The sequence below is a fragment of the Euprymna scolopes genome, chromosome 35, assembly GCF_053919585.1.
Source record: "Euprymna scolopes isolate OS-2025 chromosome 35, ASM5391958v1, whole genome shotgun sequence".
Lineage (NCBI taxonomy): Eukaryota > Metazoa > Mollusca > Cephalopoda > Sepiida > Sepiolidae > Euprymna > Euprymna scolopes.
In genome coordinates, this window is record NC_136516.1 from 7114217 (window position 1) to 7138238 (window position 24022).

General features: G+C 33.4%; 1 pseudogene; it reads left to right on the forward strand.

Moving 5' to 3' along the window:
• The first annotated feature begins 539 nt into the window (after window positions 1-539).
• LOC145260085 (5S ribosomal RNA) lies at window positions 540-656 on the forward strand (annotated as a pseudogene).
• Window positions 657-24022: the final 23366 nt, after the last annotated feature.

The window sequence follows — 24022 nt, forward strand, 5'->3', positions numbered from 1 at the left end:
ATTGACTTAAACTTCTTTATGTCAAATTGTTGATAAAATTTGTGCTCATTTTTTGCATTATATACAAACCATTACATTTATGCATTAAATGGGGACTTTAATAGTTAATTCGTAGCACCTTAGCATAACAAAGGTCTGTCCAAAAGTTTAGATCTGACCAATAGTTTCAGAGAAAACCTTTACAGTAAAAGTGATATTTTGGTAACTAATTTCATTAAATCCTATTAATCTTTAACAGTGCATCGAATAGATACCGTAATATTTTGTACTTTGGCCGCTGCACTGTATCACCACAAAGATTTGTTTGGATTCGATGTCGTTTTTTTTTTTTTTTTTTACAAAGTGTTTTTACACGAAGGCAACGTGAATTCGTCAGCTCCACTTCTTACATGCTTTTGCCTTTTTATTCACTTTTTTATCTGTGTCTTTAATTTGATTGGCCGAAAAGAAGGAATCACAATACAGAGAAAAACAAAGAAAAAAAGAGGGTTTGAATTGGTATTATTACAATAGTAGTAGTAGTAGTAGTAGTAGTAGTAGTGTACGGCATAATCACGTTGAAACACCGGTTCTCGTCAGATCACCGAAGTTAAGCAACGTTGAGCCTGGCTAATACCAGATGGGTGACCATTTGGGAATTCTAGGCGCTGTATGTGCTCTCCGCTTATCTCGTCATTGTTTCCAGTCGTCTTGTACCTCAACTTGCCACTCGTATGCAACAATGTTGACTCACGGGAGGCGTGGTTGCAGATTGCGCAACACTTGCCACACAAATTTCACGCGCAGGCACCCTTACAGTGGTTATCCATAGTCTGTCAAGACTGAAGGAAGCCTTTTAAAGTAGTAGTAGTAGTAGTAGTAGTAGTAGTAGTAGTAGTAATAGTAGTAATAGTAGTAGTAGTAGTAGTAGTGACGCTGGTAGTATTTTTTATAATTACTCGCCACAAGTCCATGCAAAATTGCAACCAGATCGACCCAATTGTTTTTATTAAAACGTGACTGTAAATGCGGTATTGTGGTAACAATCTCTATAAATCTCTATCAATGTGTTATTATGCATTGAACGTATACCATTATACTTAGTTCGCTATACATTATCATAAAAAGGTTCCATACAAAATATAAGCCAGATCGGCCCAGAAGGTTCCGAGAACTGATAAACGGACAGACGAACTGACAAACATACATACAGACTAAGAAAATATAATTTCTGAACGTATCTAAAATAGGATACGTCTATTCATTCAACGCATTTAACACTGAACATTCTATTTTGCAATGAATTGTGACAAACCGACTTTCGCATTGACAGACGAAGCGTCTCTTAAATACAAGTCGCAATTGAAAAAAAAAAACGATTATTTTCTATTTTAGTCGAGTGGAAATTTTTTTTTTATATCTATTTATTTTGTCATGGAAGATGTCCGTATTTTTATTGCTTTGTCCCTAAAATATAATAAAAACGTAATGTTCATATTTTCTATTTCCGGTTTTATTCCAAGCGCGATTTTTCTCTTGGCGCGCATTTTCCATCATTTTTGAATTTCCATCAAATTGATATTCTCCACTTTATTTCCCGCCCTTTTTTTCTTTGTTTCAATATAAAACTGTCACGTGAACGAATCCATCAATAAACATGGCGCTCGGCAATTATTAAATATAAACCCGGTATTCATCTCCGTCCTCTTATGTTTGTGCCGCGAAAACGAAATGGACTTTTATAGTTCGGTCCACTTGGAATAATTACTAGGCACGAGTCGACGAGGATAGTCCTCGAGAGAGCGAGAGGCACAGAACTGTTATTATTCCTTTTGCAGTTCATCTTTAATTTCCAAATGTCGGAATTCTAATGTCTCTTCAATTTTCCACCAGATTTTAATATTGATCTCGTTACAATTATTGGTTCTAATCTGGTTTCCTCCCTTCTACCAAAGATGATCACAAGATCGATATTAGCCTGTCCGCATTGCAATCTAATTTTCCAATCAATATATATCGATGTTATTTTATAGATTTGTAACCATATAATCTATCTATGTGTATTACTAGCGGTATTCGCACGGTCGAGTTATACAAAAAAAAAACATTAAGCGCGGTGGTGTTTTCTTTAAAAACAAACTTGCCCATGTGAGGATGTATCGCTGATGTAAAATGAAGACATGTTTATATATTTTGCCTGGAATTGAACGTAAAATATGTATAATTATGTAATAGCAATTACTAAAAAAACGGTTAGCGCAGTAGTGTTTCTAAAATCTTCTGATAAGCAGTATATGTGTACATATATTGCATATCGTAAATAATTACAAATATGGTCATATTTACAATTTTTGCCTCAAAAAAATTAAAACTTAAGATTTATAAATATAAGGTAAATTATTTAAGAAGTTATTAATGTGATGTCTGTTTAAACACTTGTCCAGGTAATTGTGTATTTTTGATCGAAACTTATTTCAAATAAAGTACTGTTTACAATTTTTCTGTCTGAAGAAATGTAGAAATTAATATCTTTTATACGAGGGCATTAAACGAAATTTAACTCTTAGCGCGGCGTTCTTTTAAATATCTGACAATTTTATGATATATTTGGTCTGAAATTATTAAAAATAATGTCATGGTACAATTTTGGATTTGGAAAGTTAAGCATAATGTTTTCGATATGAAGTCAACTGTTCGCGCAGTGGTGTTTCCTAAAATCATGGCAATATGATGATATGTTTCTGAGCGAAAGTAATTGCAATATTAATAATGTATACAACTTTGGCTATGAAAAAAAGTAAAAAATAAATAATTTGCTATTAATTAATGAAAAAAATAATTATGATGTTTTCGATAAAAACATTTGCATATGTGAAGATGTATATTTGATCGGAAAATAAGTCAAAGTATAGCACTATATACATATTCTGCATTGAAAAGAAACGTTTAAAATAGGTTTTAATATATATATATATATATATATATATATGTGTGTGTGTGTGTGTGTGTGTGTGTGTGTGTGTGTGTGTGTGTGTGTGTGTGTGTGTGTGTGTGCGTGTGTGTGTGTGTGTGTCACAGGTTGACAAGAAAGTTTTTTTTTCTTTTAAATCCAGATTAACATATCGCGGCTCAAACAAAAAATTATTGATCGAAATAAGCACCATCAGAATCAACACACTTTTGCCAACGCAAAACAAGTCTAGTTATGATAGTAACGTAAATATCTTGCGTTGGGGTGACAAAGAGGTCGCTGAATGCGTTTTGTTATCGTTTAGGAGGTTGAAGAATTTCTCACGCAGAACAGTGTCAAGATTCTTGAAAAAGTGGTAGTCAGCAGGTGAAAGCTTTGCAGAGTATGGCGGATGAGGCAAATTTTCCTAGCCCAATTCGTTCAACTTTTACAGAGTCGGTCTAGCAACGTGTGGTCAGGCATTATCGTAAAGAAGAATTAGACCTTTTCTGTTGACTAATGTCAGTTTTTATTGTTGTTCATCCACAGTACTTTTCTGTTGTGTTTCGCCTGCATTAAAAAATGTAATAGATTATACCAGTTTCAGACTACCAAACAGTAAGTATGACATTTTTTGTGCAACCCTGGCTTCGGGAAGTGTCGTGTAGCTTCGCTGGTGTCCAACCACTGAGTGTAGCGTCGCCAGTTATTGTAAAGAACCCATTTTTCATCACAAGTAACAACCCAACTAAGAAATAGGTCGTTCTCATTGCGTAAAATGAAGAAAGATGACACTTTCTAGCAGTGTTTTTCTTTATTTTTCTTTTGTTTCTTTTTTTGTTCAATTCGTGAGACATCTATTTATCAAGCATTGCTGGCTTTCCAATCTCGCTTAAGTGGTTGTAAATCGTCGTATACGTTACATTTAATTCATACGCAAGTTCCAGAACAGTTGGCCGTGGATTGACTTCGATTAAGGCTCTTGAATGATCGTTGTCACTATCCGATGGCCGACCACTATGCTCATAATCTTCAAGTCTCTCCTTACCGCCATGAAATTTCTTAAACCATTATTGTGCTGTGCGATCAGTAGTGATTCCTGGAAAAAAGTATTCATTTATATCGCGAGCTGATTTAGCAGCTTTTTTGGCCTAGTTTAAATTGAAATAAAAAATTGTGCGTATTTGCTATTTTATATTTTATATTCATCGTCTTGAAAACATCTTAATTTAAACTATTAAAACGATCATTAAAGTGATATATAAAGTAAAATATTATAACGAAAACTTATTTAAAAATATATCATTTGAAAATCAAAATTAAAAATTCCGCAAGAACTGCCTTAACCTTATAATAATGTATGCAAGTTTGGTCATTAAAGAAACGTAAAAATAAAATGAATTAAATGCGGTCAATTAACAAAACAATAACTATTATCGCGGTGATAAAAACACTTGCATCTGTAGATCGTGAAAAAATATAGTCATGTTTTCATGTTTAAAGTAGATTTATAGTATAAGATTAATTAATGAAAAACAATAACAACGGTAAGCGCGGTGATTTTTTTCATTAAAGAAACATGCATATATATATATATATATATATATATATATATATATATATATATATATATATATATAGTAATTTATAAAATATATATGGCGATTAAGCTACACTGAATATTCTGCGTTTCATCCACTTATAGGATTCGTCAGTCTTATGCGCGAATTCTGCGGTTGCTTCTTGTTTTTATATATGTTGAGGATTTCTGGTTAGCCAATCAGCTTTCTAGTATCCACCGCGCCCCTTCCTATCAGCCAATGGGCATGCATTTTATCGAACAAAGGATCTGTTTTAGAGCTAGGTTAGTGGTTTAAGGTAGATCTTTTCCCTCCTTTTATATATATATATATAAATATACTTATGTGTACACCCATATATGCACATATATATGCATATATATATATATATATATATATGTGTGTGATCGTTTATGTATATTCATGTTTGTTTAATTTATTTATTTGTTTGTTTTCTATTGTTATTGTTAGTTTTAAAGCTATTTTGTATCGCTATCGTAGAGTAAGTTTTATTTTGTGAACACAGTTGTTTGCTATTTCTCGTCTACAGTTTAATAGATTTTGAGGTTCTTTAAAGTACAGGATAGAAAATTTTTCATGGAGGCATAATTTACATGGGTCGTCTAAATGTCTGCACGTGGTAGCTTGTCTCGTTATTTTCCATTCGACTACCGGCGAATGTCCGCTTTCTTTGAGTTCCCAGTATTTATTCGCTTGTGTTGTTTTTATACGGTGTTTTTTTATTTTTGAATGTACTTTAGTGGTCATAGTATCGGGTTTTGAAATCTAATGAAGCCATGCCTATGTAACATTTCTTCTTATTCGGGTTTTCTTTCGCAAATATTGTTGCTTGATAAACTACACTTTTTGTTAGACATTTATTTTGGACTGGGCAAAGTGTGCGGTGTCTACAATTGTATTTATCTTGTTCGTTATTAGTATTTTTATTTATGGTATGGTTATTCTTGTCCGGGGTTGGTTTGTTATTATTATTATTATTATTATTATTATTATTATTATTATTATTATTATTATTATTATTTCTGCTAGTGTTGGTTTTATTTCTGTCATGGTGTGTACTTTTTATTTTGTTGTTGTTTACATTGTTTTCATTTAGTATTTTGTTATTATGTGCTTTAATTATCATCTCTAAATTTTCGCAACAACTGTAAGATAACTTCAAGGTATTTTTATTGAAGATTTTTTTGTAAGGGGTTGGTTGCGGGAAAGTGTTTTTCAATAAGATCTAGAAATTTCTTGCCAAGTTTTTTTTTTAACATTTGATTGTATGGGGCCGTATACCAAATTATAGTTCTTTTTCTTCTTTTTTTAATTTTATTATAGTTGTTGGTGTTTTGTTTCTAATATTTGATATCGATATTTTTGTATCCACTATTTTTTAGGGCTGTTTCGTAGATATTGGTTGACCTGTTAAATGCATTTTCATCGCTTGAGTTATTACTGAGTCTACTTACGATCGAGTTAGGAATGTGTTTTATAATTGATGGTGGGTGGTTGGACTTAGGGTTTACGTAAATTGGAGTAGCGTTATCTTTTAAGTATGGTTCATATGTGTTTTTATCTAAGTTTAAGGTGACGTCCAGGAAGTTTGTTATTTTTATGTTAGCTGACACGTCCGCTTTTAGGCCTAATTTTTTCATTTCTTTGTGTATGATTTTCTTAAAGTTTTCTCCCTTGACTTTGTTGGAGTTTTTTATTATAGCTAGTCCGTCATCTCTATATAGGCCGATATCCGTAGTATCGAATATGCTTGTGAGGGTATATAGAATGAATAATCCCAAAAGATCTGATGCCTTTGCAGAGTCTCTGGCACCCATCGCCAAATCGAACGAATTTTTCATTTTAGTTTTTATCCATTGGTTATTGTTATTTATTAGAACTGATTTTCTACATTTTTTTAATGATGTTGATTTCTTCTGAGGATATATCAGTGTATACCTCGGCAAATTCTAGGGCAATGTTAAAAAGTTCTTCGGGTATCGAGGGATAAAAGTCTATGATGTCAAACTGTATGAACGTACATTCATCTTTGTTTTCTATATTTTTAAACCAGGTGATTGCTTCGGTAGTATTTGCCCACTGCTTTAATTCTAGGTCCTGTTTGATTTGTTTGTTTACTCTAGAAAGTATAGTTTTGCTAATTCTACCTATTTCTGGTTTAGTTGGGTTAATCAGGCGGGTGCTGGGATTATTATTAAAGTCCCATTTGTGGTCTTTAAGCAGAATGTATGACTCTCTAGGTTTCAATTTGCCAACTTTATCGCTAATTTTTAGTTTATCGGTAATTTGTTTACTTTCAGTATTTATTATATCTATGTAGTCGCATTCGTTTGTGTCTAGTTTTTTGTAGTTTTTTGTAATGTTTACTGTGATTAGTTTGTTATACTCTTACTTATCTATTTTATAAAAGTTTCTGGTTTTATCTGCTTTTACAAAGATTTTATTAGAGTTGTTTGTGTTTCTAACGATTTTGTGTAGTTTCCGTTGGAAATTGTTAGGTTGATTGTGGAATTCTAGGTTTTTAATTACGTTTTGGAGGTCATTTTCAAAGTTTTTCGCATTTTTAAGGGTTTTAAAACAATAGGATTATTTTTTGTTTACGTTTTCATTTTTAAGGAAGAAATTTGCTCGCCATCGCATTCGCCGTATTAGTTCATCTGTTTTTTGGATTAATTTAATAATATAGCTATGCTTGCTGGGTGTGGGGATGTTTTTTAGCGATGTTTCGAAATTAACTCTTTCCATATCTATTTTTAATGTGGTGAAATAAATTCTTTTGAGAGTGCTCGACTGTTTTAGGAGCACATAAATTTAATATACGAAAGTATAGATTTATGCGTAAACTTTAAGTATTTACTTCAAAAGTGCTCAATACGTAGGTAGAGCTCGTTAGTAATTTATAAAATATATATGGCGATTAAGCTACACTGAATATTCTGCGTTTCATCCACTTATAGGATTCGTCAGGCTTATGCGCGAATTCTGTGGTTGCTTCTTGTTTTTATATATGTTAAGGATTTCTGGTTAGCCAATTTTCCAAGACTATATATATATATATATATATATATATTTATATATATATATATATATATATATATATATATATATATATATATATATATATATATATATAGTCTTGGAAGTTTTAACCTTTAAAACTATACAATTTTTTTTTTTTATCAGCCGTTAGAAAACTATTTAGTCAGTAAGTCATTAAATCACCTGCAATCACTGCATAAACTTACTCTCACGAATTTACTATAGTACTAATAATAATTTATTTTTTAAGGGATAATCAGTTGTTTACTATTAAACATTGTTTCGGAGATTTAATATATATATATATATATATATATATATATATATATATATATATATATATATATATATATATATATATATTATCAGGCCGGCCGGCTGGCATTGCCTAGTCGTAAAATACGCATTGCATTTTGATTCATAAAATAACTGGTAAACATATCTTTCCATGACTTCCCATTTCAGTTCTGATAAACATTAATCGCTCTGTATTGCTCTTGGCTGATCACAGACGGGCTGTTATGTTGATTCAGTCGCCTTTCTTTTTCTGATTGCGAAACATACATTGTATTTACCCTCTGATAAGCTTCCATTTTCATTATAAAGATTGCTCCTGAAGTAGCACTCTATAATTACCTTGTTAACCTCTTTAATCTATTTCATTCTAGCAGTGGCAAGAGGAAAGCTGTGTTCTCGCTGCGTCATTCATAAGAAGTTTGATGAATTTTAGGTGACGCAACCAACAAGACAGAAGTGATTTGAAATTGTATTTTCTTCCTCCTCTTGGATGGTTCGTTTTGTTGTACTATCGAACACCAGCTACCCGAGATACTAGTTTTAAGGCGTCAATTACTCGCCATCTCTCATTTTAATAAAGTTGCAGACTTAGTGGCTAAGTTACACGTAAGGGCTGGGATCAGGACTAGATTGTCGGAGGATATAGATTTGAGCATACGTTGAGAATATTTAAACAGAGAATGGCCGCTCGTCCTCTTTTTTACCTTGGACATGACAATAATTGGACATTATTATTATTATTATTATTATTATTATTATTATTATTATTATTATTATTATTAATTTATTAATAATTAACTAGAAGTAGTCACACAAGCCATAATCAATGATTTCCCTTTGAGAACAACCTGGGGTATTTTTTTGGAGTCTGTGTGACAACAAGTCTCCTCAGCCTTCCAGTACTCTCGACCACTTTCGATAAACTTTTGCGAATGAAATTGGGTTATCGCAACAGCCGTTTACCATTGATTTCTAGTTGGTAGCCACCGTTGGTTTTCACTGGAATTTGGATAGCAATAGCTCTGTCTAAGGCTCCAGTCTTTTCTGCACTCATCCAGCGGAGGTCTGGCTAGTGCTTTCTCTCGTCGGTTTTTCCATCCCCTTTGACCCTTCTCATATACTCGATGTGATACAAGTTTATGATGACATACACACACAAAAAGGGGACGGAAGGCAGGGGCGCAAGGAGAGCATTTTACAATTATACTCTTTCAGGTTTCATGACTTTATGTGATGTTATTTTGTGTTTTATATCAGTAGACACTCTGAATGTCCATTTTGTGTCTGTAGCCAATGTGTTGGTCACCGCATTCAAAGGTTTTTCTTAATATCTCTGCTATTTTTATTATCCGCATCCGTTGCATCTTCTCGGCCATCTCTCTGAGTCCAATCTTCTTGTATTCTATTTTAAAGTTTTAAAGTTAACAAAGGGGGCCTAAAGTCAAGATAACGCTACTAATGGTAGGAGCGCTAGGAACAATACCTAGGTGGCCTAAAGTCAAGATAACACTTCTGACTGGTCAGTTCCGTTGATTTGCTCCGTTTCTCCGTCTCCTTAATCTTCCTTCTGTGATCTTCTGGAAAAGTAAAGTCTAAAATCTTGCAGGACATTTCTTTTTTCTTTTTTTTTTTTTACAATTATAATATCCGGTCTTCTTGCTTGGATGAGCTTATTCGTTTGTACATCCATGTCTCATAGAATTACGTTACTTTTCTTTTTCCAACATTACAGGTTGTTTGTGTTTGTACTATTTATATGGGTTTTAAGATACAATTGCCTAGATAATTTCCAGTCTACTGCCTTCTCCACTTGACCGTGTCTATGTTTTCATTCTTTTTAAGTTTGTTTACTGCATTCACTTATTATGTGGTTTATTGTTTAGTCTCTTTTTCAACAGAGTTTGCAACTGCTGTTTTCTTGTTTCTTGTGGACACTTGCACTGACGTGATTGGTTCTAATCGCGCTATAATGTGGAGCTGTTATCAGGGATTCTGTTTTTTCTGTTTCGGCTTCCGTTTTGTAGCCATTTGCAAGTGTTTTCTTTGGTCTCATTTTTGTAATCCTTATGAATCGTCCGTGTAGTTGTTTCTTTTGCAATTTTTATATTCTCCTTTTTTCTTTTCTCTTCTTTTTTATCATGTTTGTTTCTTCAGTGTTCTTGCTGCAATAATTATTCTTTCGGCATTCGGCATTCTGCATTATGTATTTTTCTACTTCATTTTTGTTTCTTTACACAGTCTTCTATACATACCAGCTCTCTTCCTTCCTCCTTCATTTTTACATAAAGGCGATCAGTATCATCCTTTGGGTGTAGTGTATTGTGTATCGTCATGAGTTTTATGTTTTTCTGGTCGAGCATCTTCAGTTCTTCTTTGGTCTAACTTATAAACGACCAAGAGTATCTTACTAGTAATACTGCTCACGTTTATTCCTTTAGTTAGAATTCTACTGTGTAGTTTATTTTCAATGAGTTTTCTTTATTATTATTATAATTATTATTATTATTATTTATTACTATTATTATTATTATTATTATTTTATTATTATTATTATTATTTTATTATTATTATTATTATTATTATTTTATTATTATTATTATTATTATTATTATTATTTTATTATTATTATCATTATTATTATTATTATTATTATTATTATTATTATTATTAGACTAATCTGGTTTTCGGTTGATTAACTGTATCGGATATATACTCGAGAGTCACCACTTACCAAGGCCCGGAAACCACTCAGGGATAAGGGTTATTGCAAGTACATTACATTAGTGTGGAGATTTGATGAAGTGTTTACTTAAGGGGGCGGTTCATTAGGAATTTGTTAACGTTGGACTTGAAGACATCCAAGTTGTAGTCCGGTGGGAAGCAGGCAGACGGAACAGAGTTCCACAGGCGTGCTTATTAGTATCGTGATCTGCGCCCACAATGCACTGACAAATGATAACTACTTTATTAATATTGTGACCTGCACCCACAAGACACTGACTGGCGATAAATAACCTAGTAGCATTGTAAACTTAACCCACCAGACACTGACTGGCGATAAATACCTTTTGAGGATTGTTATCTGCATCGATTGGCGATAACTCATCCATTTGAAACAATTGTCGATCGGACATTTTAGAATATTCAATTTTCATACAAAGGGAATGCAATATGATAATGGTTGGTGCGATTTAAAACATTCTATTATATATCTAAGAGATTAGCAGGATGATAATGGTCGAAGTTAATTAGCGCATTTATATATAGATATTTAGTAAGTTATAAAAGGTATATGGCGATTAAGGTCTCTTTAGGCTTATGCGTATAAGCCTGAAGAGTCCTAGAGTGGATGAAACGCGGAATATTCAATGTAGCTTAATCGCCATATACATTTTATAACTTACTAACTAGCTCTACCTACGTATTGAGCACTTTTGAAGTAAATACTTAACGTTTACGTATAAATCTATAGTTTCGTATATTACTTTTATGTAAATTAAGTAGTTATAGATATTTATATAGAGATAATAATAATAATAATAATAATAATAATAATAATAAATAGAAGAAAAAATAATAATATTGTCTAATAATTGACATATTTTCTTATAATTAAAGATATTCTTTATTAATTAACATGGAAGGAGAACATATGTCAAATTGGAGGTTTTGCGGCCCCACCAAACAATAAAGTAAAGATAAAAATGGCGTAAAAGCAAAGACAATGCCCAGAACTTACCAGATAAATGCAAGGAATATGGATCTTAAAGAAAATTAATATAATATTTATAATTGTGAGATCATTAGGTACAGTCCCAAAGAAATTGGATAAAAACGGAGAAATAGGAACCAAGGGGAAGATTAAGACTATGCAAAAGACAATAATGTATAAAACAGCTGAAATGTTAAGGAATTTCCTCGAATGCGGAATACAATATACATGTGTAACACACGCTAACTAGTCATATAGAACTTGCAAGGGAAACAAAAATGCAACCAAGAAAAATACAATTGCAAAATTGTAAAATTGGAGGTTTGATTTATCCGTCCAACAATAAAAAATGTGACATCGGCTGCTACGACATCAAATAGACGAAGCGTAAAGAAGGAGTGAAAAGATCTAGAAGTAAAATCACTAACTAGACCTCCACTGCACAGGTACAAATGAGACTAGGAACGTTGGGAGGCTTATTATCACTTATATTTCAGTGAAGCCTAATGGTAATATAACACTAATAAGAATATAATAATATAATGTTGTAATAATATAATAATATAATAATAATTATAATAATAGTAATAATTATAATAATAGTAATACTAATTATAATACAGTTGAACTACAGACAAAAACCTTATATACAAAAACTTCTACATATAAAACACAAAGAACCATCACAATATTCTCTGCTTTCCGCTCCCCCATTTTGTGTGTGTACGTCTCCATAAGCTGGTACGACACCAAATAAGTAAGGGGGGTCAAGGATGATGGAAAGACAGAGGAGAGAAATCAGGAGCCAGACCTTCACTGGGTGAGTGCAAAAGGGACTCGGATATGGAAATGCTTTTTGTCATCCAAATTCCAGTGAAGACCAACGGTTGCTGCCAACAAGAAGTCAATGGTAAGGGATTGCTGCGATAACAAAAGTTCATCTTCAAAGGTTATAAATTAGAGAGTACTGGAAATCTGAGGAAACTTGTTGTAACTCAGACTCCAGATAACACCCCAAATCGTTCTCATGAAGAAATCTTTGATGATGGCATGTGAGACTTCTAATGGGTAAACAAAATAACAATAATCATAACCATAATACAATATTCATAAATTAATATTAATACAATAACAAAAACAACAACAACAACAATAATAATAATAGTAATAATAATAATAATAATAATAATAATAATAATAATAATAATAATAATAATAATAATAATAATTCTGATTTCGTTTATGGACGTCTCTCTGGAAAGGGATGGGATTCATTTCCAGTAGATTTCCCTTAATCCCGACTTCAAACCAGGAGCTTCAAAGATCAAGGGTTTTCCTAAGGATGTTGGTGGAACCTATAATTGCAGAGGTTTGAAGGCTGCCTAAAACATCGGAGATTCGTAGTTTTTTCAATTGTCCTTCCGAACGACTTGATACTACTCCTAGTGTACCAACTACGACCGGGATTATTTGTGTTTTAACCCCGTGTATACGCCTTATCTCCAAGGCCAATGGAGCATAATTGCTCCACTTCTCATTCTCCTTCTCTTTCACATTCCTATCCCAGGGTACTGAGAAGTCTACAATACGCCAGTTTTTTTAGATCTTGTCAATAACGACTAAATCTGGACGATTATGTTCCAATTGCTTGATCGTTATGACAGTTTTGTCCCACCATACCTCTACCTTGCCACCCTCACTTGTTCTTACTTCATCATGAATCTTCTCAAACAATTTTCTAGTACACTTCACCCAAACCCTCTTACACACCTCCCAATATATCCGGAGTCCCATGCGATCGTCTCTTTCGCGGTACTCTCTCTGGGCCAGTCCACTACACCATGCTTCAGGGTGCGCAATTGACTCTGAGGTCTTACTACTAATCCGGCATTCTGCAGCAACTTCCTCTCCTATAACCACTTTTTTGAACAATCGTGTCCCTAATGCCTGCTCTTGTGCTGCACAAACAAAGGCTTCAGTACTCTTTCCCAGATACCCAGCTCTAAGCCATTGCCATGATCTTTCATCAGCCACGTCTGCAATATCCTGAAAGAACCTTCCATGCATTTTATTCCTAGTCAGTTCCTCTGCCCTTTCTGTATCCATACGTTTCACGTAATCAGCCTTGGTCTCACATACCTCCACTTCATTGGCCACAACCTTAAGCATCCACGCCTCACTTCTAACCACATGCTCCTTTAACGACATCTCCTCGGTTCTAACACAATCTTTTACACTTTTCAATCCTCTCCCACCATCTTTCCTCTGTTGATACAGCCTTGCTACGCTACTTCGAATGTGAAATATACCAAACATTGCCAAAACTTTTCTTGTTTTGATATCCATGCGATGCAAATCCTTGTCAGACCATTCTAAAATTCCCGCACTGTATCTCAAAACACTCATTGCCCATGCATTTACTGCTTTCATTAGGTTTCCTCCATACAGTTTCGACTTTGCAATTAGTTTCACTCTTCTAAGATACTCCTTCCTGACTTTTTCCTTCATTTTTCTGTTCATGATTCCTACACCCTTCAGCACTCGCAAATACTGATATCCTGTATCTTCTATTTTTTTCATGATTTCTCCATTTGGCAGCACTATTCCATTCGAATGAACCTTTACTCCTCTTTTAATCACCAACACCGCACATTTACTAATCCCAACCTCCATCCCAATGTCTTCTGAGTATGTCCCCACAAGTTCTACCAGTCTCTCCATTTCCTTTGCATTTCTACCGAATATTTTCAAATCATGCATAAAAATATATGGTTGAGGCGTCTGTCACCAGATCCAAATTTATACCCCAGTTTTTTCTCCTTTCAAGAGGATGCTCAGTGGCATCATTATCATTACAAAACGAAGTGGTGATAACTAATCTCCTTGAAATATCCCACGTTTAATGCCAACCTGCCTCATCTCCTCTCTGTTTGTTGTCAGCACCGTTTTCCATTGAGTCATTCTCGTCTCCAAAAGCCCTACCACATTCTGAGCAACCTTCATCATCAATAGTGTTTCACGTATCCATGAATGAGGAACCATTTCATAAGCCTTTCTGTAATCGATCCATGCTACGCTCAGATTCTTCTTCTTATTCTTCGCATCCTGCATTATTGCTTTATCAATTAGTAGTTGCTCTTTAGTACCTCTCGCGCCTTTCCGGCACCCCTTTTGTTCGTCAGGAAAAAACACCATTACTCTCTAGATGTTCATAAATTTTCTCCGCAAATATTCCAGTCAACAATTTCCACATCAATGGCAGACATGTAATTGGTCTATAATTATTGGCATCTGTTCCTTTTGCAGGATCTTTCCTAATCAGTGTTGTTCTTCCCTTTACAGGCCAATCAGGGACAGCTCCCGACTCTACAACCCTTTGCAGCTATAGGTGGATAAAGGCATGGAAACTGTTTAAACCAGAAGCCCATCACTCCATCTGGACCAGGTGCCTTCCAGTTTGTCATCCTTCGTATGTCAACCTCATCGATGGTTATCTCAACGTTCTTCATCTGCTGCATTTTTGATAGTTTTTCTCTCCCAACCAGCTAGCCTTCTCATTATATCGCTCTTCGACAGACCAAATCCCTCTCCAGAACTTCCTTGCATCTTTTGCATTTGGAGTGTTGTTATTTCCCGCCTGTTTACTTGTTATATAGTTGTTTCATTAAAGAGTCTTAGAGAGAGACTATTATAAGTGATGCTTTTTCTTGTGAGAGTTCTTATTAGTAATGATATGGGTCTTAGTGAGAGTTCTTGTCTTATTACATAAGATGTTGTATCTTAGAGAGAGAGATGTTGTTGTAATGACATTTTATAACACAGACATATAATAACAATACAATTTACCTTTTTGTAGAAATCACAAACACAAAGATGAGCTTTATCACAAACACATGATGGATTTATTTTCTTACGACCGGTCGTGACTTCCTCATTAAGAACTCAAAGTTTCACATCTTAGTTTCTGAAGTGACGTCTCGCTTCAGACGTCCGCCTGTCTGTCTCCCCTGACTGTCTCTCTGACTGTCTCTGACTCTCTCCACGACCAACTAACTCCCACTTGCTATATTGAGAAATCCATGCATCCCGGCCACGTGAGCAAAATTCACGTGTTTCAACATGCGCGACTTTGCACGTTTTCGACATTGATTTCCCAATAACCTATTTTCCTTGTGTTGTTTCCACAAAGGAATTTAACCTACATATCTAATTTATTTAACTCATATTTTATTATCCACATTCTTTTAACAATTGAATAGTTTATTTATTATTTATTTCATTCGAATTAACAATTTACTGGACATTCCATTTAAACCTATTGTTCTTTAAAACTTATGTCCAGGGTTCGATTTCTGCTTTCTCTTATTTCCATTTTAACTAATCTCTCTATTTTTATACTTACATGAACAGGGGACAGCCCTTATCATGTAACATACTACCATTTAATTATTCATACAGCTGAGACTGATTGTCCCGGAAAAGGTTGTTCTACCGAAATGCAACACTTTTTCCAACAAAGTTCCTAATTTTCATACCACCAATGTGGACCTTCTCTTTCAACATTGTTAGAACGTTCATCGTTTTTTTTTTATTTATTTATTTATTTATTTATTTATTATTATTATTATTATTATTATTATTATTATTGGCTCACAAGGAGCTTTCACACAGGTTATCAAAGATCTTATCTTGAAGAAAACCTATGGTGTTCCTTGGAAACTGAATGACAAGTCTCTCCAAATAAATTTGCGTAATAGCAACAGCTGCTTACCATTGATTTCTCGCTAGCAGAGGCCATTAGTCTCCACTAATATTTGAGTAGCAATAAGCCTTTCCAAGGTTCCAGTTCTTTTGCCAGTGTTCCAGCGGAGGTCTGATCAGTGCTCTCTCCTCGGTCGGTCTATCCTCCTTGACTCTTCTCGGTTATTTGGAATCACTCTTTTGGGCTGGCAGTGATGAAGCAATGGAAAGGGATGAAGGAGGAGATAGACAACATAGATTCTCAGCTTTAATGTTCTTTGTTCCATGTGGTGCTTTTTCATCTTTTGCCTTTGCGGCACTTTGTCTGGTGCGCTCATCTGGCTCCTTTGTATTAGTCTCCATATTAAAGGGCTTTTCTAACTATTTCAGTTGTTTTCATTATAGTTATTCGTTGTATCTTTCCAGCCATTCGGTGGGGGGGCTGATAGGACAATGGAAAGGGTGCGTGATGGGGATGTAGAACTTGTAGATATGCAGCTTCAGTGTTCTTAATTCCCTGTAACGCTTCTTGATGTTTTGCCTCTGCATCAGTTTGCCTGGCTCACGCATGTGGTTCATGTGTATTAGTCTCCGCATTCAAGAGTTTTCTTTAATATTTCAGCCGTTTTCATCAGCGTTAGTCGCTGTATCTTTGCAACCATTCCTCTGATTCCAATTTCTCCCATTCTTTTTTCAAAGTTTTTCGGAATTGTTCCTAGTGCTCATACTATTATTATTATTATTATTATTATTATTATTATTATTATTATTATTATTATTATTATTATTATTATTATTTAAATTAAACACATTGAAGGTAAAATTGATAAAACACAGGAAAACCGAAAATTTTAAATCTGTAAACAAAGGTATAAAACGGTAAATACTATTATGAATAATAATGATAGTTTTATTGGTATATCATTATTATTACATTTGTAATATCATCACAACCATTATTATTATTATTATTATTATTATTATTATTATTATTATTATTATTATTATCAATATTATTATTATTATTATTATTATTATTATTATTATTATTATTATTATTATTATTATCCTTAATTTCAAATGTTAATATTCTGATGTTTTAATTTTCGAAGTGACTTTGACACTGATCTCGTTACAAGTTTTGTCGCTAATGTCATTTCGCCCGTCGACTATAGCTAACAACGAGATCGATATCATTCAATCCTCGTTTGTTTTTTTTTATTTTTATTTTGTTTGTTTTGTCGGTCAACGGATCGATGTCAGTTTGTAGATGCCTCATCATCGAATTAAAAGACGGCGGATGACTGATGAGAATGTATTTGGATTTTTACGGCGAACTCCGCAAAAGAAAATGGATGCCTTTTGAAAATAGTGAATATTAGGTTTGACAAAACAAAAAATTAAAACAAAAACTGACCAAGCAAAGAAATGAAGCAAACAATAACTAATTTATTTTTGTAACTTTTTAATTATCTTCTCATTATTTATTTTATCTTTTTTCTTGTTCGATTTTTTCATTAATTTGATTCCGTCGTCAAATTTAATCATCGTAACGTCCTCAAACAGTGCCAATTGCACACAGCCAGAAATTTATTAATTTAAAATAAACAGTAAGTTTTGTCAAAAATATTCTTAAATAGAATTTCATTCATTTGTTTTTATTTGTTTTGGTTCTTTTGCTTCCATGTGCGTTTTCAAATTTTAATTCGGTAACAGGAAATTGATGCCACAAAAATTAGCTCTCGGTGTCGTCAATAAGGGTTCGATTCTCTTGAAAGACAGTGTTTCTGAAGATCGAAAATTCAAGTATAACTTTCAGTAGTAATCTTCAATAATTTTCCTGACTTTTTCCATATTGACACTTTTATTGGTGGAACACACACAAAACTCTAGTCCTCTTCGAAGTAATCTCCTCCGGCTGCAATACACTTGTTGTACCGCTCCAACTACTTCTGAAAGGCCCCATGGATGACCTTTTGTGTAAGTGTCGATTACCCTTGTAAAAGCCTTTTCCATCTTCCTAGTTGTATCAACAGGACAGCGTATAAGTTTTTACTTGATCTTAGGGAATAATTGGACGGCAAAGGGAACAAGGTCAGGACTATAAGGACGCTTAGGAACTGTCTTGGTGGTCATCTTGATCAAATAGTGGGTGACAAGGTTGGAGTACCCTTGGCACAAACTTCACGCAAATTTTCAGCATCTCTTGTTCCTCGCGAATGATTGTGTGTCCAATCAGGATTTAGTCAAGTGTATTCGAATCTCTGCTGAGCTATTCGTTTAAACCTGAAATCATAAAAAAATTGGTCAGTGTTCTCATAAGATGTATAGCAATAACGTACTGAGTTTCCAAGTGTCTTCGACAATATTAAATGCCTGTAGAAATGTCTGGAGCTTTTTGAAGGCACCTCGTATATAGATATAGACTTAAAGAATTAAGAATTAAGCGGGTATAACGTCATACAATCAGAGCAAAATAAATATGTCTCTGTTTTTCAGTAAAATGTGTACATAATTATACACACTGACACACACACGCACACACACACACACACACACACACACACACACACATATATATATATATATATATATATATATAAGTGTTGGGACTATTAATCGGAATTTGAAATCAGAAAAAAGGACAGTCCCCCAGTCGGCAACAACTCCATTCTTATCACAGACTATTTGACCAAGATAGGCATCAAGAAAGTTCCTCGCCCATCCTACGATCTAGGTCTTGCTCCCTGTGACGTTTGATTATTCAACAACTCAAAAAAAAAACCTTAGAGCTTGTCGCTATGAGACAACTGGATAGATGGAAGTTGCTGCGGCGAAGGTAATTAGCATGCCTACAGAAGAGAACTTTCATAGGGCCTTCCATGCTTGTTGGAACGGCACAAGGGCATTGACGCTGGAGGAGATTATTTCGAACGGGATTAGAATTTTATGTGTGTACTAGCAATAAATGCTTATATTAAAAAAAGTCTGTAAACTTATTTTAACCAACTCATATGTATACATATACATATTTTTTTTAAATATAATTATCCACTGACACATGTTTTGTCGACTACAACTCACCAGAGTGGCTAAATCTAACAAGATTCGAAATCTGGGCCCCGTGATAAAAACCTAATCCTCTTCTACTGCGCTATCCCGCAAGACTACTAATTTATCGCATTTTTTGTTTGCCTGTTCCTATTTGCAATCCGTTCCCACGGGACAGAGTTAGACACCAGGGTCATTTTTTAATGTGGGGGAAAGGTACTAAACTTAAAAATTGTCTCAGTCGTGAAGAACTTCTCCTCCACTTACAGAGAACAAGAAATTGAAGTGCAGCATCTAAAGAACAGATACTACACTGTGATCTTGGCCCAAAATGATATTGTTTGTTTGTTTTTTGTTAGCGATACTTATTGAATGAATTCAATTATTTATATGGAAGCGAATTTTTACCTAAATGCGAGTTGGGAATAATTTTCCCTTTGACCAGTTTGGTACCCTGAAATGGGGAGCGGCATATGTATTATATTTTTTTTTTAAATATAATTATCCACTGACACGTGTTTCGTCGTCTACAACTCATCAGAGTGGCTGAACCTAGCGAGATTCGAAATCGGGACCTATATAAATATCAGATATACTTTACTTTATACAAATATTATTTACTACGTATGTGTATGCATAGATTAGTCAAGATATTGTTCAGAATCCAGTTTCTTCAGTTCTTTGTATCAATTTATACAAATAAACTAGATTGCGAACGACATCTCGACAGAAACGTCTATGCAAATATGTCGACAATAATTTTAGTATGGAATAAGGCGTAGTCTACTTGCTGTAGAGCATTACTCAATAAACACTGGAGTTTAATTAGGTAAACATCTAAGAAACAACCACCATCTCCCTCTTACTTTCTTTTCTCTCTCTCTCTCTCTCTTTATATATATATATATATATATATATATATATACAGAGAAAGCATTCTTTTTTTTAATATACATATATATATATATATATATATGTATATAATAATTGGATGACCGCGTCCCTTGTTGAGACGAAGTAGGTTCGTTTCAGAGTTGGATTTCGGCGCGGTTTGCTTGATCTGTGTTGGTTAATAGAAATTCTTGTGTGCAGGGCGTTTGCTCAGTTAGTAGAGTGCTTGCCTTGCATGCAAGAGGCTCGGGTTTCGAATCCTGAGTTCGGATATGTCTAACTGATGAGCCCAAAATGAAGGCGAAACTCGAGTCTTGGACTTCCGGTTCTTTGACTGTCTTGGCTCTTGTGGGCTGCGACGTTGTTTGGCTGTGGAATTTATTATGTACAATTTCTCACATTCTGAAAATCCTATCATAGGTTGCTCGCTTGGTTAGCATTGCTGGATGGCATCGTCCTTTCGAGTTAAAACTCTTACTTGTGAGACATCGGCTTGGGGTTATTGGCTGGTTGGATGACCGCGTCCATTGTTGAGACGAAGTAGGTTAGTTTCACAGTCGGATTTCGGCGAGGTTTGCTTGATCTGTGTTGGTTAATAGAAATTCTTGTGTGCAGGGCGTTTGCTCAGTTTGTAGAGTGCTTGCCTTGCATGCAAGAGGCTCGGGTTTCGAATCCTGAGTTCGGATATGTCTAAATGATGAGCCCAAAATGAGGGCGAAACTCGAGTCTTGGACTTCCAGTTCTTTGACTGTCCTGGCTCTTGTGGGCTGCGACGTTGTTTGACTGTGGAATTTATTATATATATATATATATATATATATATATATATATATATATATTAAAAAGAAAAGAATGCAGCTTGAATTCCCGGAAAGTAAATAAAATCTAAATTTTACCTATCTCAGATTCAGCACTTACATACTCCGACTTCTAAAAAGTGTATAATTATAAAAGAGAATTCAATTATATAAGGATAAAAAAAAACTTAACAAAAATTGTAAAATACAAACAGACTTAGCTTTGCACAAGCCGATTTTTCAAAAGTCTCCAATGATAAAAGAAAATTTAACTATATAAGGATGAAAAAAGCGGAACTTAACTGAAATTAAAAAAAACGGACATCCTCAGCTGCTTACTATGTAGCTGTTTCGGTGATTTAAAAACAGGACAGCTGTTAAATAAATTGCCCTTCAGTGGAAAATACCACTTCCATAATAATAAAATGTAGAATAATACTATTGATACTAATATATATAATAAAAAATAAACTATTAATAAAATATATAAGTAAATTGAACGAGATTACAAGATCTATTCTGCGATGTGTTAACTAGCATATAAATGCTACGAGAACAAAAACGCATATATATATATATATATGTGTGTATATATATATATATATATATATATATATATATATATATATATAAGTTAATGCCATTCTTTATTTCCCTATTTAGATTTAAGACCAGTTTTAGGTTAATATTTTAATATTAACCTAAAACTGGTCCTCAATCTAAGTAATAAGATAGTTGATATTTTGTAAACATTGAAGCCACCATTGAGCGAATGCGATACTAAAAATAACCGTAACGTTAGAGCTAGGTTGTTCTAGCCATATTATAAATATAAAAATAAAATTCAAAAAAATCTTTTTTTTTTAATTAATTATGTGAAATAAAGAAATATAGAAATCTAATTTAGGAATTCAATAAATAGTATTATTAAAAGATATTAAACGTCTACAGGCTTTTGTGGAAACTTCTTAGGACAGGTTTTTAAATAAGGATACGAAAATTAGGTGATATATTAATATTTAAATAAGCTCTTGACAAAAGATGCGTCCAGAGTAAATGTTTTCGCATTCGTTTTCCTTTATGGGTAATTTCTTTAAATAATGTTCTATTGTCAAAGTGTTTTTATTCAAGAGGTCTGAAGAAAGGCTGGTTATATGAAAATTTTCAAACGCCATAATGCTTGAAATAGTCCAACCGGTTTTGAAACAATTGTAACTTACAATGAAATACACTTTTTGTTGCTACCAATTCCTTTTTTAAAGTCTTGGTTTTGTTAATACAGCATATATATATATATATATATATATATATATATATATATATATTCTTTACATATATATATATATATATATATTCTTTATATATATATATATATATATATATATATATATATATATATATATATATATATATATTCTTTTTTCATTTATAAAGGGAATTAGCCATGGAGTCTAAAGAGAAAAGTTTATTTTAATGTACTTATAATTTAAAAGAACAGTCCTCATAGTAATGTAAATATATAATAAGCTCTATAGATGTATTTATCCTAGAGCTATATTAATATTGAGTATAAAGATTGATAATTGTAAATTATGAATCAGTTTCTAAATCAAATCGAGTGTACGATCGTTTCAGAAACGCTGTTCATTTTATTAAAGTTGAGAACAAACATTGACAAAAAATGACAAATACTTTTGTTTTCGAATATAATCTCCTCAGCACAAAAAGAGACTGGGAAGAAGTTTAAGATGCCAAAATAAACTAGCATTTTTGTAGTAAGGCGAGTTGTCCTGAAAGCATTTAAAATGTAAAGAAAATGTTATAAACTTTATGTGGATAGGTAAAATAGAAAAAAATTAGAAAATTAACTTTAGAAAAAAGATTAAATACCTTATTGATTTTCATTACAAAAATTGACATACTTTATAGAGTCGTGATTTCCAAACATGAAAAAAAAATCGAATATTCGTTGCTATAAGCTAAAATCGAACCCAAAACCAAAACTGCAGACTCTAAGTCAAATGACGTTACCACTGTTCCAATATGATACGCATATGAACTAAACTAAGATGAATGTACAAAATATATAATGATTTTTTTCAAATTTTTATCTTTGCTTGGTTCCTTAAAAACTATTTTAACTGGCGAAACACCCATGAAAAATGGTCCATAAAATTTCAGTCCAGGCTCTTAGGGCCGCTCTGCGACTTTTAGTTTCGGAAGAGATAGTTTTCAGAAATATGGAGACAGACTGACAGACAGACAAACATCTGGTCTTTTTATATATTAGACTAGCGGGGGGGGGGGCGTTGCCCGGTCGTAAAATACGCTTCAATATGATATTTTAATCCGTGCGGATTTTGTGTATAAAAATGTAGAGTCGTTATTTCAAAAATAAAAATGAATATTAGGTGCCATCAGCTAGAATCGGAAACTAAACTGCAAAAGTTTAAGCCATTGACGGTACCAATGTACCAACGTGACACACGTCTGAACTGGTAAAAAAATAAACTAAGATGTATGTACAAAAGGCATAACGATATTTTTCAATTTTATCCATTTGTAACCCCTTAAAAACTACTTTAACCGACTAAAGACCCATAAAAGAACAGTGCATATAAAATCCCATTAATTGTGGCCCCTAGGGCAACTCTGTAACTCTTAGTTTTGGAAAAGTTTGGAGTTTGAAAATTTTGAGACGGACAGACAAGCGTATATTCTTTTATATATTAGCTCTGCGAGGGGGACGGTGGATTCGCCCGGTCGTAAAATACGCTTCATTATGATATTTTAATTCGTCCAGATTTCGCGTATAATAGTGTAGAGTCGTAATTTCAAAAGCAGAAAAAGAATTAATATCAGACAGTTATACATATAGCTTTTTATATATTAGCAAACTGTAAAAACACCTTTTAATGTGCAGATATTTCTCAAGCGTAATAATGCACTTGTGGAGGGTAATCTA